The sequence below is a fragment of the Sus scrofa genome, chromosome 2 (genome assembly GCF_054392235.1).
Source record: "Sus scrofa isolate SSC_HxYL_T2T_F1_AM1 chromosome 2, Sscrofa_HxYL_maternal_Yorkshire_Landrace_v2.0, whole genome shotgun sequence".
NCBI lineage: Eukaryota > Metazoa > Chordata > Mammalia > Artiodactyla > Suidae > Sus > Sus scrofa.
In genome coordinates this window covers 99035880-99041498 of record NC_139384.1, presented here as the reverse complement: position 1 = coordinate 99041498, position 5619 = coordinate 99035880, and the positions used below count along the sequence as shown (strand labels likewise).

Genomic DNA, 5619 nt, shown 5'->3' with positions numbered 1-5619 from the left:
GCTATATTATATACCTATAACATATAAAATTATACATCAATTAAAAAAACCTTTTTTAAAAACCAATTTTTTAAAAAATGGCCACCATTCGCAACAACATGAATGGACGCTGAGGGTTAAGTGAAATAAGTCAAAGACAAATACCGCATGTTCATAACAGATACAAATATCAAATCATTATAGCACATGCCCCAAACTAACACAGTGGTGTATGTCAATTACATCTCAAAAAAATTTTTTTAATGTAAACAAAACAGAAAACAGCACTGGGTTCCCTCAGCTGAGCATTGCCCCCACGCGGCTACTGTCGAAGGCGAGGGAGCCAAGAACCCCATGCATTGGGGAATTTCGAACCCTCCACCCAGCCCTCAAACTAGTTCACTTGGAATGAAGATTAATTAAGACCAAAGAGGGGAACGTGGTCTTACACTGAAAGGTCCAGCCAAGTTCCACGGAGGTGCAACCAGAGAGCGTCTTGACCACACGCCCTGCATTGTTCTGTCGTCTGGAGTCCCTCCTGGCTGTGGTTCTCCGGCTCTTTTCTGGGAGGCAATGGCGCTTGGCCAGCCCCCATCTCATTTCAGTTATTTCAGGGCATCTTCCTTTCCTAGATCAGTCTTTGGAGATCCAGCTCCCAACCCGGGTGTCTGAACTGTGGCTCAAGGCCTTAAGCACTGATGTCTGGGAGTTGGTTTGGGGTGGGGCCTGGCCTCCCAGGTCCCCAGCTTCCCAGGTGATTCTCTGGTGCTGTGAAAGGAATTCAACTTTGGTTTTCTCTCCCAGGCTTTCTCTTCCACTTTTATTCTGTGGGCTCATCACTCTCAAGAGGGCGCTGAAGCCGGGGCAGTAGCTTAGTTCTGGAAGTTCAATGTTCCTCTACCTAAATAATTTATCTCCCTTGTTTTCCACCAAGGCTAAGAGACCTCTGGTTCTGGCCTGAATTTTATCCTCAGTGTCACCAGGTCCCAGGAAACGTATTGCCCATATTTCTGCTTATGTTTGTGAAAACCTAGCCACACCTTTATATCTTAAAAAGCCAAACTTCAGGGCTGTGACTCCATATAAGTCACGGTCAAGGCTGGCACTCTGGGTGTGTCTTTGCCCATTTCTTTTTGTCTCTACTTTCCTCTGCCCCTCAGTTTTTTCACCTTTAAAAAAATCTTTGCATTAGAAACTGTAACTGCAATATTTCATTTTTTCATGTTTGAGATGAATTTTTGAGCTTCATTCTTATTTCTTTTAAGATACGTCTCCCTCTGAAAGAAAAAGAAATGGATTGTTACTTAGGTGGCCTTCTCCCAGTTTGTAAAGGCAGGATGGGGCAGAGAGTGCCCCATCCCGGGGTGACCAGAAGGCCCAAGTCCTGTCCCTCATCATTCACTAGCAATGTGCCCTGAGATGCAAGCCACCAACATGTCCTCTCATTGCTCAACTAGAAAATGGAAAACAGGAGTTCCCATTGTGGTTCAGCAGGCTAAGGACCTGACGTCTCTGTGAGGAGGCAGGTTGGATCCCTAGCCTAGCTCAGTGGGTTGAGGATCTGGTATTGCTGCAAGCTGTGGTGTAAGTTGCAGATGTGACTCAGATCCAGTGTGGCTGTGGCCTAGGCCTCAGCTGCAGTTCCGATTCTACCCCTAGCCTGGGAACATCCATATGCCACAGGTGTGACCATAAAAGGAAAAGAAAAAAAAGGAAAGAGGATAACATCGTCACAGCCCATATCAACAAGCCATCCATGAGTGATCATGAGAATCAAATGAGGCAGTATCTGTGAACACAATTTGAGGGGAAACAAAAATTGATTCCTTCTCACTGGGGGTAGTGTGAGCTTGAAGGGTTCCACAGGAAATTATCCAAGCTCGTTTCAATTTCTTTGGAAACCTTGACTTCCCTCTTGATTGGAGCCCTCGCTGCTGTATAGGGGGCATTTCTCTTTCTGGGAAGGCTGATCTGAAGTTGGCCTGCTGCTTTCTGGAAGTTCCATTTCAGAAGGCAGCCCCAGTGAGATTCCATCCTGACATCTGCAAATCACATCCGCAGGGAAAAGATGACTCACTCGAGTTACTGTGTTAAGTTTTCGTGGATGTTGTTCAGGGAGTAGGTGTTGTCTTTGGGCCAAATCTCTTGAAATCATCATGACATCAGCCCTGTCTGTCACTGAAAAACCGACTGTGCCCCCATAGGAAGCAGGGAGAAGAGTGGCCACTGGGGACACAGGTTTCTCTAAGAAAGGTCCCTTTTCTAGCAGTTCTGCAAGATTTGATAAGGCAGCCAGCAAACGCAAGAGAACACCCCGCATGTGTAGGAAAGCAGTAAGGGGGACCCGCCAGTTAGGGCTCTTCCTAAACAACCCAGTACAAATGGAAGCAGCTAAGGTGACCCAACCCCCAAGAAAGAGGAGAGATGCAACAAACCATAGCTGAAGCTGTTCAGATGATCAGTAGCTGAAATTCTCGCTCCCCACTCCCTTTTTTTTGGCTACATCTGACATCAAGAACTGGTCATCACATTGCCTGCAGGTGACCCAGGATGCAGCTCCAGAATTCTTAGTGACTCAATTGAAACAGAGGCTATCAATCGATCCAGGACGCTAATGGGTATGAAACGGTTGGACAGTCCCAGTGAAAAGGTTTTGGGAACTGAATCAGTTCACGGGTAGCCCTTGGTCAAACACTCGTATCATGAGTATAGCTGGCCCTTCCTTCCTCCTTCTCATTTTCCTCGTCAATGGTATCATTGCACCTGCCATCATACAACTAATTTGAGTGGTTGTCACAGAAAGGCATATTAGTCTTGAAGTGGCACTCCACCAGGGTCATGGGGGCCTCCAATCTATCCTTTAGGCTTTAATCTTGGTGGCTAAGCCTGTTTCCTAGTCATCTCAGCACACTCTTCTCCTTTATTGTCCCTCCACTTTCGGTCATATCTGGATATATTTCTTTTCTTTCTTTCTTTTTTTTTTTGTCCTTTTGCCTTTTCCAGGGCTGCTCCTGCAGCATATGGACGTTCCCAGGAGAGGGGTCTAATCAGAGCTATAGCCGCCAGCCTACAGCAGAGCCACCACAATGCCAGATTTGAGCTGTGTCTACAACCTACACCACAGCTCATGGCAACACCGGACCCTTAACCCACTGAGTGAGGCCAGGGATCGAACCTGCAACCTCATGGTTCCTGGTCAGATTCGTTAACCACTGAGCCACGATGGGAACTCCATGGATATATTCCAAAAAGAGACAAGAAACTATGTGCGTTGTCCCTTTCCATGTAGGGCTTTCTCTCTTTATATGAGTAGAATGAGACCACAAATCCAGAGCTGAATATTAATGAATTATTGAATCCCAGAGAAAAGACTACTGACGTTGAGGTGGACTCTGGGGAGAAAGATCTGGGAGGAAGGGAAGAAGTTCTACAATCAACTGCAAAGGAGCTTGGCCAAAAAGAGAAAAATTAAAGGGATTCTCCTAAAGGGAGAACAATATCTTCTACTGAAATACTCTATATTCATTGTAGAAAGGAGCTCATTATCTTTTGATTTCTCCTTGGCCCCTTCGTACAGGAGCTTTGAAAGGAGCACTTACCCAGGTCCCAGCGTTCTCTTCGTCTTGGCTTGGTGACTTCAGTTCTGGGAAGCTGGGCTGCTTCAGAAAGTTGGCAGTTAGGTGTTCAGATGAGCAGAATAGGCTCCTGAGGGGCTTGCAGGGTTTCTGGCCTGCAAACAAACAGGAGAGCCAGTCCCCCTCCTTCTTCTAGTGCAGGTTTTGCTAAAGCAGCTTAGCAGGCCCTGATAAGGTGGCTGTCAAAGCTGGTGGGCCAGAGACATGGCACCTGGCCTCTAAAGACTCGTGGGCATCGATCTCCATTGCATCCAGATGAAAACTTCTACCCCAGGCTCAAACCAAGGCTTCTCCAGTGTGTAAGTGGGAAGAGAACATGCTGCTAAGGTGTAGGCACAGGGTGGCTATAGGACATAATGAAACTTTTTAAAATTTCCTTTTATTTTTTTACATTTAAAAAACTTAAGCATAGTTGATTTACAATGCTGTGCCAATTTCTGCTGTGCAGCAAAGAGACACAGTCATACATATACATATGCATATATACATTCACTTCCTTATATTATCTTCTCACATGGTCTATCCCAGGAGATTGGATATAGTTCCCTGTGCTGTGCAGTAGGACCTCTTTGCTTATCCATTCTAAGTGCAATAGTTTGCATCTACTTAACCCTAACTCTCAGTCCATCTCTCTCCCTCCACTCTTCCCCTTGGCAACCACAATTCTGTTCTCTATGTCTGCAAGTCTGTTTCTGTTTTGTAGAGAGGTTCATTTGCGTCATATATTAGACTCCAGATATAGGTGATGTCGTACGGTATTGGTCTTTCTCTTTCTGACTTAGTTCACTTAATACGAGAATCTTTAGTTGTATCTATGTTGTTGCAAATGGCATTATTTCTTTCTTTTTATGGCTGAGTAGAATTCCATTGTACATATGTATTAATCTTCTTAGTCCATTCATTTGTCAGTGGACATTTAGGTTGTCCCTATGTCTTGGTAAAAAAAAAAAATTTGCTTTTAGAGGGATAGAATAAAAACACCGAAATGAGTGTAAGTCATCACTTCTAATTAGCCCTGAATTTAGTGCTGGAGGGAAATAATGAACCCAGCCATATTAGAGAAGCCAAGAAAGAGGCCTTGATCCATCAGTAAATGCAGACTCCTCTATGGAAATGAGTGAACCCACCACTGAGCTCTCCAGCCACGCCCCACTGGACAGCCAGGCTAATGTGGAGCTGAAGTGTCAGGAGCGCCAACTATGTGTACTATGGGGGTGTGCACATGAGGGAGCTTTGACCAACATAAACCTGAAGGAACAGTACAAGGCTCTGATTCAGACGCACCTGTCATCACCTGGTCTCAGCAACCACTGTGGCCAGCAAAGATGCTCAGGGAAGTAAGTGACAAAGGCCAGAAAAATCAGAGAGACCAGAAGTTACCTAATTTCAAGACCGACCAAGAAGCAGGCTGTGAACTAAGGTCTCACTTAATAGCTAAGGTCCTTCCCCTAGAATCTGAAGGATAGATGTGAAGGAGGGGTAGGAAGCCCTGAGCTTGCTCAAGAGCTGCCCAGAGTGGGTGTGGACCTCAGACTCTGAAATCCTAAACCAAAAGGCACTAGGACCCCAACTCCAGCTTCACCGACCCCTGTGTTCTAGACATGGTAGAAATCGAGGCTTGATCTGCCATAAGAAAGGAACTAAAATGATCACCTGTCTTGAGACTGGGTCAAGAGCCTTACTTATGTTTATGCTTTGAGTGTGGGAAAGAGGGATGTAGGTTACAGAAGGAAGGGGTGGAGCTGATGAGAATGAGAGGAAATGCAATTTAAAATTTCCCATTCTGGAGCAAAGGGAGTTTGACTTTTATCCCAAGTGAAACCAGTCAACACATTCCAGCACATCCTGGGACTATACCTTCCCAGAAAAGTGTTACACCATATCCACTTTGTCATCTCTATTAATTCCTCTATGGCACCCAGGTAGGTAGATACGTTCATCTTTTTTTTTTTTTTCTTTTTTCTTTTTTTGTATCTTGTCTTTTTAGGGCCGCATCTGTGGCATA

General features: G+C 45.2%; 1 long non-coding RNA gene across 1 annotated transcript; it reads right to left on the bottom strand.

Annotated features, from left to right (window-relative positions):
• Positions 1 to 218: 218 nt before the first annotated feature.
• LOC146405607 (uncharacterized) lies at positions 219 to 3958 on the bottom strand. The gene is made up of 2 exons (XR_014838153.1): positions 3579 to 3958; positions 219 to 1256 (listed from the first exon to the last, which is right to left on the bottom strand). It is a non-coding gene; the product is annotated as an uncharacterized LOC146405607 (long non-coding RNA).
• Positions 3959 to 5619: the final 1661 nt, after the last annotated feature.